Genomic DNA, 12098 nt, shown 5'->3' on the forward strand with positions numbered 1-12098 from the left:
TTTAGACTCATTTCCCCCATCATATGGTGCACTTTCTATTTACCATCTTTTGTCTTTTCTTTTTACCCTTTCCTTCCTTTTGTTAGATTAATGAAATTTTCTATATCCACCCCTCTGTCCTGCTTCTATCCTCTGTTGATGAAGAAGTCATGATTATATTTTCATTGATTTAGTGGTTACCATTAAAATTTTAACTATTGGCCGGGCGCGGTGGCTCAAGCCTGTAATCCCAGTACTTTGGGAGGCCGAGGCGGGTGGATCACGAAGTCAGGAGATCGAGACCATCCTGGCTAACATGGTGAAACCCCGTCTCTACTAAAAAAAATACAAAAAACTAGCCGGGCGTGGTGGCGGGCGCCTGTAGTCCCAGCTACTCGGAGGCTGAGGCAGGAGAATGGCGTAAACCCGGGAGGCGGAGCTTGCAGTGAGCCGAGATCGGGCCACTGCACTCCAGCCTGGGTGACACAGCGAGACTCCGTCTCAAAAAAAAAAAAAAAAAAAAAAAAAATTTAACTATTCATTTTTTTCCTAGCAAACTCTATGGTAATTACTGTCTCTATTCCTCAAATTTCTGCAAGAATTTTGTCATGTGTCTAACCACTGAAAAACCCCACACTCCTATTATCATCTGGAGACTTTTTATTTTATCCTCTTTACACACACACATACATTTTTATAGTCAGTAATGTGTCACACACACATTTTTATAGTCAATAACGTGTCATACCTACTACCATAGTTTACATTAATTTCTGAGCTCATTATAACTTCCCATGTGCCTTGCGATCCTTCTGTGCTCACTTTTTTTCTAGCTGAAAGTATCAATGTTTTTAGTTAAATGCAACAGGAAATGGCTTTAGCTAATTAGATAAAAGGAGTTTATTCAAAAGATTGTGGAGTTTACAGAGTCATAAGGAGGCATAGAGAACAGGACTCGAGGCTAAGTTTCCAAGAATAATGGCCATTCCCTCCCTGATCTGAGGGCAGGCTGTCTCTGCTACCAGTAAGCACTACATGCAGCATTTCCACAGCTCCCACGTGCACCAGTAGATAGATCTCAGTGCAGCTTTATTGCACCTCCTTCACCACAAACTCTTTGATGGAAATCACTATGTGTGGCCCACCCTTGAAGAATCAGGAGTTACGGTTTCCCTTTACTGTGGGATGAGGTGTCTATACAGTAATTGGAATTTTTCTATACAGGAGAATGTCTTCTCTCCCTAATTTATTTAATTTACTCAATCATTTTTGTAGGCGTGGATTCATGAATATTTACCTTATACTTTGGTTTAGAATCCAATACTGCTTTACTTATGTTGTTGTTTGAATTGTTCTAGCTTGGGCCACTGGGGGCTCTTTCAGTGAGCTCCTGGGCTCCTCTTTTATTTACCATTATTATTACTTTTTTTTTTTTTTTTTTTGCACTTTCTTACTTTCTGGCATTACAAGATACTCCAGGCTCACCTTGTTTATTTCCTGCCCCAGCCTAGAAGCGTTCATTTTTCCCTGGATCCCTGGTTCCTTTGGTTGGAGAATGGTATTAGAAACCAAGATCCAGGGGTGAGGAGTGCTGTTCTGGCACATTTTATAACTTGTCCTTGGACTGAAGGAATTGACAAAAATGACGTGCAATCATACCTCATGTGTAGTTTTAGGGATTAAAAGACAGATCTCTCTCTCTCTCTCTCTCTCTCTCTCTCTCTGTCTTCTTTAGTAGTGACATTAAACTGCAAGCTGGTACCACTTGAGGACAGAAGATTTCCTAATGGACTCAGTAGGTGTATTAGTCCATTTTCATGCTGCTGATAAAGACATGCTGAGACTGAGCAATTTACAAAACTTTCTTTAATTGGACTTACAGTTCCATGTGGCTGGGGAAGCCTCACAATCATGGTGGAAGGCAAGGAGAAGCAAGTCACGTCTTAGGTGAATGGTGGCAGGCAAAAAATGAGAGAGCTTGTGCAGGGGAATGCCTCTTTTTAAAACCATCAGATCTCGTGAGACTTATTCACCATCACAAGACCAGCATGGAGAAACCCATCCCCATGAATCAGTCATCTCCCACCAGGTCCCTCCCACAACGTATGGGAATTATGGGAGCTGCAGGATGAGATTTGGGTGGGGACACAGAGCCAAACCATGTCAATAGCTATTACATGTTCTGTTCCTTAAGTGACAATAATGTAAAATTTATCTTTGTGAGGAAGGCACTCCCAGTTCTTGGTAAAAACTGCTTGAGAACAGCAGTTAACAGTCTTAATTTGTTATTATCATTTTTGTCCTGAGAAAAGTGAAAAGTGGCATTTAAGGTAAGGTGGGTGAGCTTAGAGTAGGCAGAAAAAGTTTAGCAGGGGCCACCTGGAGCATCAAACATTTGGCAGACTTCTCCAGGGACCCTTTCTGGGCTCCTCTAGAGGGAGGGAATACACAGTTGGAAGATGTCTGCTGGTAGAGACAGAAGTAGGGAGCACTCAGGGGCTGGATGGAGAGGTGCCACAATCACAGGGCTCATGAGGTCAGGGACTGAGACAGAGAGGGGCCTGGGTGCAGCTAGGGGTGGAGCAGGGGACGTTCAGTAAAGTAAGAGCATGCACATCAGACTTCCAGACTACTTTTCTAGATGAAATTTTATATAGATAATAAGTTCCTTATATGATTCCGGTTGATCATGAGTGAGACGTGGTTGTGCCTTTGACACCCATGGTGGAAAGAAGCCAGAGCTTACCACGAGTCACCCCTACATTTCTTTGCATCATAAGCTGGATGGCATTCATCTACTTTGGAGGAGCAGTCTTTTTGGCAACATACAGGCAGCCAAACTCATTCAGGCCTCACTCCCACTTCAATTACACCCTTGCTGACCACTGAGAGAGCCCCGCCGGGTCCACTGCCCTGCTGCCTGCCAGTGAGTTCTCCCGGGCATATGATTCACCCAGCAGCCATTGCTGCCCACAGCAGTCAGAAGCTAAAGGACAAGGACTCCGCTGCTGGCATTCCCACTATCAGAGCAGGCTACAATTTTTCAAGGAATTGTATTTTAAGGTCAACGTGCATGAGGGCAGAGAAGAACATATTGTGTTCTTGTAATTAGAGATGGTTTCTGCTCTGCTGGGAGGCTCACAAGACTGCATTTTACTTACCTATCTCCAGGTGACCATTGGTGCACAGAGACAGCTGCAAAGCAGGGCATTGCAAGAATTGTGCTGAGTGGGGCCAAGAAGGCTCCTGCCCAGAGGGATATGTGCCTGGGGCTTGGAAGGGATGCGGATGCCAGCTCCTTTACAAGCCTAGTTAGTTCATGTCAGCATCAGCATCCAATGATACCCATATCGGTACTCCTCAGCCACAACACTGACTCGAGGCATTTTGTACAACACAGTAGCAAATTTTCCAATAATCTTTCCATGTGTAGGAACTTATCTTTCCACTTATCTTTCCATGTGTAGGAACTACTAGAGTGCTATAATAATGCATTGGCACATAAATACAGAGATACACTGTAATCATGATTGCTGGGGAAATATGAAATAAAGTACTGGTTCTCAAATGTGCTCAAAAATATGGTTCTCAAATGTGCACTAGGCTTACCTGGGAAACTTGCTAAAATTAATGGTTCCAAGTTTTCTCAAAACTCTCCAAATCAGAACCTAGTGGGGGACTCCAGAACAGAGTTGCCATGTACAGTTGTGAAGTTTCTGCACTGCACAAAGGCACCTGGCAGGGGAAGACAATAAAGGCTGAAATTCAGGCCATGCTTGGCTTACCCACTGTGTTCTACGCAGGGCTGAGTCAAGCTCCCCAGCTAATCTTGAAATATAACCAGGTTTAGGTTCCTATGGGCTATAAAGCAGTGGTCGAATTAATTGTATTAGTTAGAAAAGGCCATTTGGGGGATATTCCTAAGAGGTTAAAAAAAACCCACCCTGCATTGTTGGATGATGTGTTTAATGAGACCTGTTCCATTTTACTTTTCCTAGAGGTTTTTGAGTTTACAGAATGTGAAAAAAACAACAACAACAACTAAATAATAACAATAGTTATTCATGACCATTCTCATACTTCAGTTAACAACATTTTAATGCCCTACTGACTCATATCAATTTTCAGCAATTTCAATTTCACCAGCATGTCAGGCAGAAGACAACAAATTGAAAAGGATGCTCAAAATTCTGGCCGTATTTCTAGCGCCGTCCATGGTGCACGACCTTGGAAGTGATGAGGGAGTGCTGTCAGCTGCATGGATTGCTGTCACATCCTGTCAAGGAACCCGCAGCTTAATGAGGTGCAGTTGTTTGCTAGAGGGCACACACAGAGAGCTGGGCTTGAGCTGGAGCCCTGCTTCCACCTGCTTTGCATGCAGATGAGCACCTTTGTGATGGTCTTCTGGATTTCATGGTTAACAAAGTATTTGTTGAGCTGGGTGCCATGTGAACCACCACAGACATACATGTGTCTAAGGCAGAGTGTGTGTCTTTAAGGAGTTCACAGTCTAAGCAGGTGATGTACCCATCTACTTAAGGACCGAAGCATGTCACATCCAGCAATTTTTTTTTTTTTTGAGATGGAGTCTCACTCTGTCACCCAGGCTGGAGTGCAATGGCATGATCTCAGCTCACTGCAAACTCTGCCTCCCAGCTCAAGCGATTCTCCTGTCTCAGCCTCCTGAGTAACTGGGATTACAGGCACATGCAACTGTGCCCAGCTAATTTTTGTATTTTCAGTAGAGACGAGGTTTCACCATTTTGCCCAGGCTGGTCTTGAACTCCTGACCTCAGGTGATCCACCTGCCTCAGCCTCCCAAAGTGTTGGGATTATAGGCGTGAGCCACCGCGCCTGGCCACATCCAGCAAGTTTGACTTGAATCCCTAGATTTTGTTATTGCACTCTCAGAGATCCATATGGATGAGGCGACATGACTGCTGGGTTAGAGTAGCCACATCCTCGGCATCTAGCAATGGCTAGGAAATCTGGGCAGCCCAGGAAAATGCCATGCCATTCTCTCCTGTCATGCCTTCATAAATCATCTTGGGAATTTCCTTTTTCATGTTAAATATGTGTTCTATCCCATCGCAATGTAATTTTAGTACCTAGGTCACATAAAGAAATGTTTTCTTGAGTTTCTACCTTTCCATCGGAAGGAAGGAAGATAAGAAGGAAGAGAAGAAAGGAGGGAGGGAGAAATGGAGGGACAGAGAGAGAAGGAGGGAGGGAGGGAAGACCTTCTTTGGTGAAGTGTGAGATTCTAGAATGTGGGACTCAAAGGGAGAGTCCACAGGCTGGCACGCACAACTGATCATGCTCAGTTCCATGTGGGAACAGACCTGGAATGCAAAGATAAATAAGATTCCTTTTCTTATTTCAAGGACATCAGTCTGGCTGACCCATCTGGTGGGGAGACAGGCGTGTAAAGCAGATCGTGTTGTCGCACGATAAACACCTTGACAGAAGGGAGAACACAGGGCAGGATGAGCACTGCCTGGCAGATGGAGCAATCAACCCTGATGGCAAAAGGCTGATGTCTGTGAAGTTTCTCAGCAGGGGAACTCCTGAGCAGGGTTTCCGAAGATGAAGAAGTGTTTTCTAGATAAGTAAGGAGGCCTCAGGTTTATTAGTTAGTTAGTTTGTTTGTTTGTTTGTTTGTTTATTTATTTATTTATTTATTCATTTATTTTGAGACAGAGTCTTGCTCTGTTGCCCAGCTGGAGTGCAGTGATGTGATCTCTGTTCATTGCAACCTCCACCTCCCAGGTGCAAGCGATTCTCCTGCCTCAGCCTCCTGAGTAGCTGGAATTACAGGTGCCCACCACTACACCTGGTTAATTTTTGTAGTTTTAGTAGAGACGGGGGTTCCATCATGTTGGCTAGGCTGGTCTCGAACTCCTGACCTCAGGTGATCCACCCTCCTCAGGCTCTCATAGTGCTGGGATTACAGGCGTGAGCTACCATGCCTGGCCTTTAATTGGTTTTTATAACCAGCTGAGGTCACTAGCTTGGGATGAGCAAGCCCTTTCAAAAGGTCCTTCTCAAAAGTTAAGATGTAGCACAGAAACCCTGTTAAAATGCAGATTGCGCTTCAATAGATGTGGCTGAGGTCTCAAGAGTCACCAATGCTGTATAGACCACACTTGCCACAGCCGGGCTTTATTGAAGCAGCTTCAGAGAGTAAAGACTGAGCATGCCTTCCAAGCGCCAGGTGCTCTTGTAGGTCTGGGGGACACAGTGAACAAGACCAACAGGGTCTCTGTCTTCATGGAACTTTGAGTCTGATGACAGCAAAGGGGAGAGCAAAGCCCAGGGCATCTCAGTCTGATCTGGAATCTTCCTTTAAACCCAGGCTCGTGATAACGTTCTTGCTGTGTGTTAATTGTCTCTCTGCACTCTTGGCTGTGGGTGTCTCCTGCCATTCTGCTCCCTGTGTCTCAGGGAGCCTTGGAAACACATTGCTAGGATATGCTCCCCTGCTTATCATGTAAAAATAGTTCTGCTTTCATACGACTTTGATTTCACGGATGCGTGAAAGATGCTCTGGGAGGTTGAAGCACGATTGAAGCATCATCTCCCCCATACCCCCCGATGTTTACCATGCCCCTGCTGTTAACTCTGAGACACAGGGTATTGGATAATAGTCTCCTGTCCACAGTCACTTGCAGGAAAGTTGGCAAAAGCAGTAAATAAAGTAATAAGTTAAGAAAATGTCATGAAATGTATGTGCTATGTCTGGTGTAGGCGTGGTGTTTGGTAGGGCCTCAGAGGAGAGAATGACTATTTCTGGGAGCTGAGGGTAGCGCATGAGGGTGGAGAGGTCATTTCAGAGAGATCTGACTCACTGCAGCCCAACCAGGACTCCTTCTGCCCCTGGAACCTGCCCTGCTCAGGCCTTTCCCCGCCCACCTCTCTCAGGTGCTTCCCCCAGGTATTTCTGTCTGCCTGCAACCTCTCCCCATCCTCCTGACCTCCAACAAACACCGACTTTTCTCCTGGCTCTCCCTTCTCTGACCCTGCAAGTTGTAAGGTGACAAACCATCTTGGTTTGCTGGGACCGAGGGATTTCCCAGGAGATGAGAATTTACTGCTCAAATGGGGACAATCTGGGATAGTTGGGATGACTGGCTACCCTGGGTGTCTCCTCTGATGCTTCCCTTGGGCAGCACTCAGGACGCAATGAATTTCATAGCCCGCGTCTCTGTCCTCTTTACAAAGACATGGCAGCTCCATGAGGCCAGTCCTGGGACAGGCATCTGCAGTGTCCTGTGCAGCTGGCACTTGGTGAACTCTCATAGACAGAACTCTCGTGGTCCTTGAACCCTCTCGAGAAAACAGGAGGTGTTTATCAGGCAGATAGGGAGAGGATGAAGCTGTGGATTTGAGGGGCAGCCCAAACGAAGGCCCTGGGGTACTGGCCAAGCGTGTCATATCTGGGAAGGCTGGGCCACCTTCTGCCACCTCTCCGCATGTGTGAGGGGCTGAGGCAGCTCTCGCCTAGAGGAAACACTGCGAAAAAGAAAAGGGCCAGCACAGGAGGCTGAGGATGCACAGACCACAGAGATGGCACTTGCTCCTGCAGATGACATTAAAATATGGGACCATTTCAAACAGGATTTAATGCGAGTTTGTAAAATCTTGCTCTCATGACACTGTGTGGGGAGGAAAACTGCCAGGAAGCCTTTGCTAAGGTTATAGCAGAGAGGGTGGAGGGAGGAGTGGGATAGAATTCCAGCATACTCAGGAGGCAAATCTGTACTGATGATTGAGTCATGGCGGTGGGGGTTGGAAGAGGAGGAGGAGGAGACAAGTGTTGCCCCAGATTTCTCACTGGCCAGGAGAAAAACGAGTGGAGGAGCAGGTGGCTGGGAGCACCATCTTAATGCAGCAACGTCCAGGAGGCCTGCTGTGCTCAACCCTGCAGGTTTGCAGCTCAGCTGAGAGTTCTGGACCACAGCGAAATTTAATTACCGTAGGCAAATGGATGTTAATTAAGGCAAGGAGTGGAGGAAATTGTCCAGGGAGACTGTACCAGGTAAGAAGAGGAGAGTGACCAGGGCCAGGCCCCTGAGAGTATCAAGATAATTTGGTAGCCGAGGCAGACGAGTGACATCGACTCAGAGAGGGGAGCCAGAGGGAGAAAGCGCTGTTTGGAATTAACCGGAGGAGAGAATTTTTGAGAACTGACGATCTTTTTTTGTGAGACAGGGTCTCACTCTGTCACCCAGGCCGGAATTCAGTGGCATGAACACAGCTCACTGCAGCCTGAAGCTTCCGAGTTCAAGCAATCCTCCCACCTCAGCCTACCGAGTAGCTGGAACTACAGGTTTGCACCAATGCACACAGCTAACTTTTTTATTTTTTAATTTTTTTTTTGTAGAGATGAAGTTTCACTATGTTGCCCAGGCTGGTCTTCAACTCCTGGGCTCAAGCGATCTACCTGCTTTGGGCTCCCAAGATGCTAGGATTACAGGCGTGAGCCAAAAACTCGCAGTCTTTCCATTACTGGCTTCTGTGCACATCCAGCTCTAAACGGTGCATGCTGTGTAGATGGGAGGGAGGGAGGTGGGCGCAGACCTGGCGGCCAGCATGGAGGAGGCAGCCTCCCTCAACCTCCTCCCACCACTACTGTGGCCACAGGGAGCTGAGGTTGGCTCCCGACAGACTCACCTGCTGGGAACTCCTTCTCTGATCTGAATGGTTTCCCTGTGGATGCGTCACTTCTAGGCAAGAGCAACAGGAGGTGCTCCAGGCCTGGGCCAGCCCTGCTTCCACAACTGACTCTGCAGACAGCTGGGCCAGAACCCAAGCCTCAGAGCTGGGGCAGCTTTGGCTGGACCTGACAACTCTGAGGCTGCTTCTGGCTCTGATGATCTGAGCCCATGACCTTAGATTCTGGAAATCCCGGAACAGGCCGCTGTTTTGAGGGTCCTCTGTAAATTTCCTACTCATTATTATTTCAGTGAATTTGTCCCGCAAATGTACGCTGAGCATCTGCTGTACATTAGACCTGAGGCACCGAGAGAGAACAAAATGGAAATGGCCCCTGGCCTGCAGGTATCCCAGGAGGCAGGCATTAAACGAGCATGCATTCGATGGAGAATAACCTGGTTCTCAGCAATGGGCATGCTGGGGACCGAGAATGGATCGTTGCAGATGTCAAATGTTGGGGATATGGGAACTGAGTTTGGGAAGAGTGAAGGAGGCTGTCACATGGAGGAACCAAGGGCTCTGTCTAGCTATAGGTTGGCAGGACAAGAGCCCAGTGAAGGAGTTGAGGGAGATGAAGTTGGATGCAGACCCAGGCTGAGTCACCTGGGGCCTGCATGCCTGGGGAAGGGGTTGGTTTTATTCTGGATGGAAGGGGGATTCTAGAAGGTGAGTGTCATAGTCTGATTAACATTTATAAAAATATGGCAGCTGGGTGCGGTGGCTCACGCCTGTAATCCTAGCACTTTGGGAGGCCCAGCCAGGTGGGTCATGAGATCAGGAGATGGAGACCATCCTGGCTAACACGGTGAAACTCCGTCTCTACTAAAGATACAAAAAAATTAGCCTGGCGTGGTGGCGGGCGCCTGTAGTCCCAGCTACTCGGGAGACTGAGGCAGGAGAATGGCGTGAACCCAGGAGGCAGAGCTTGCAGTGAGCTGAGATCACGCCACTGCACTCCAGCCTGGGCGACAGAGCGAGACTCCATCTCAAAAAAAAAAAAAAGGCAAGATCACACTTTTAATCAGAACTGATTTGCTCCATCTGATGCCCTGCACAATTTTGGAGAGTTTTGCTAATGGCTCTGCAACATTGCTTTGACAAATGGGTAAGAACCATGGCAGTATGTGACAAATTACTTGAATACCAGCCAAGGTTAAAATCACCACTAAACACTTTTTTAAAAATATCATTTCAAATGTAATAGCTGCCAAATTTCCCTGATGGGTTAATTTACCTGCTAGTGAAGAAGGGTTTAGACGACAATCCCAGACCAGCTGAAAGCTCAAGGCCACGGGAGAGCCCCTCCTCCATCCATGATCACTTTCATTCCGACCTTGGAAGAACAGGTCTTCTCCACGCCCATGAGAAATGGGCAACCTCAGACTGGCCTCTGTGACTTTCCTCCAGGCCATGAGCTGCTGGGACACTTGGCATGGAACCCGTAATAAGCAAAGCAAAGGGGTCACCTGGCTGGGGTCTTGGAAGGGAAGCAGAAAGGAGATGTAAGTACACACAGCCTCGACCCCAGGGAGTTTGCCTTCCAAGGTGGTTAAAGAGGAGGAGCCAGGACTCCAGACTTTCCACGCATGTCCCATCTGCTCTGGGGCATCTTCCAGGAAAGACTCCCATTTTATCACGTAGCTCTCTCATACAAGTGCGCCATGATGTGCCATGTTTTGTCCTGACAACATCACTCTTCATCTGTATGGAAGCTCCAAATGAAACTGAACTAGAAAATGGGGCTATTAAGAATGCTTTCTCTGGCTTGGTCCTAGCTCTCTCCCTCCTCCTGTCGTCAAGACTTTGGAACAAGTGTCTCCGTTTCTCCAGCTTCAGTTTCACTGCCTTGTGATAGGAATGATCCTAGAGCCTCCGGATCTCACAGGTGCTGTGAATTACCTGAGAGGGAGGGAAGAGGTCTTTCTCAACCCAGAGTTTCTCACGTGCCTCAAGTGATGGGTCCGTGTTGGGCACTCGATAAACCTTGAATTACAAATGGTTGTGAAGTGACCATCAGCATTCTCTTGCAGGTGGCAAGGGCTGACAAACACAGCTTACGGCCTGTGAAAGGAAAATAAATCTTGGGACCCCAAAATCGCTAAGCCAAAGGGAAAACTCCAGCTGGGAACTGCATCAGGCAAGGCTGCCTCCCATTTTATTACTAAATAAGATAGCTACCAAGAGTAAAAAGCTACATACCTCCATCACTATTTGTCCACAGGGAAATCCCCTGTGGGCCTCAAGATCTTTACCCTAAAACAATTCTGTTGAATTTCACACTGGCAATGTAAACTGATGATAGCTTATCTTCACAGATGTGGGACAAAGGACAGAACTGAAAGTCATCCCTCTGCTCACTAAAGACAAGTGCACATCTGATTGTTTCTTCCGCCTTATTGTTTATGTAAAAATGCAGATTCACTGAGCCAGACTGAGGCATAAGTGACTGTTCCTCCACTCCGTTCTCACATGTAAATTGTGTACTCAGCCAAAGGCTGATCAAAGACCCAAAATGATGCAGGCTTTTGTCTCTTATCTACCTGTGGCTTGGAAGTCCCCATTTCAAGTTGTCCTGCCCTTCTGTACTGAACCGATGTTCATCTCACACATATTGATGTCTCATGTCTCCCTAAAATGTATAAAACCAAGCTGTGCCCCAACTACCTTGGGCACATGTCATTAGGACCTCCTGAGGCTGTTGGGATGCAAGCAGCAGAAGTCCTTTCCACTTGAGATAAGAGGACATTTACTGCAGGGATATGGGGGACTCTGACTATAGGAACTGGAATGTCACCAATAACTGCTGGCTCCACCCACCTCCACCTCCCCGACCTGCCTCTGCTTCTCTGCATGCCCACTTCGTCATCCTCTCTGATGCCAGCTTCCTCTGCTGGCCTCCTCATTTATGCTCCATCATGGCTAAGTAATATTCCATTGTATGGATAGACCACATTTTGTGGACCCATTCCTCTGTTGATGGACGCTTGGATTGTTTCCACATTTTTGGCTATTGTGAACAATGCTGCCATAAACATGCATGTCCTTGAGTATGTGTTTCTGTGCTTTTGAGCACATACTTTGGAGTGGAATTGCTGAGTCACATGGTCATTCTATGTTTGAGGATCCCAATGAGTTTATAGCTCCAGTGCCCCACACTGCATGCCAACTTGCCTCCAAGCCTCAATTCCAAATTCCTTGTGCAGACAATCTAATTGGCCCAGAGGAAGTGGGCATTGCTTCTAATGTAATCAGCCTGCATGTGTGGTGGGGGTTGGGATGAGATCAGGGGTGAGGGAAGCATGGAGGACATGGGGCTGCCCAGTGGCCCCAGGAGAGGGGCTGCAGGGAGCAAAATAAGAAGGAAATAGCAGCATTTCTAGCCAGACCAGGAACTCCCAGGAGCT

Source organism: Macaca thibetana, chromosome 12 (assembly GCF_024542745.1).
Source record: "Macaca thibetana thibetana isolate TM-01 chromosome 12, ASM2454274v1, whole genome shotgun sequence".
Classification (NCBI taxonomy): Eukaryota; Metazoa; Chordata; class Mammalia; order Primates; family Cercopithecidae; genus Macaca; species Macaca thibetana.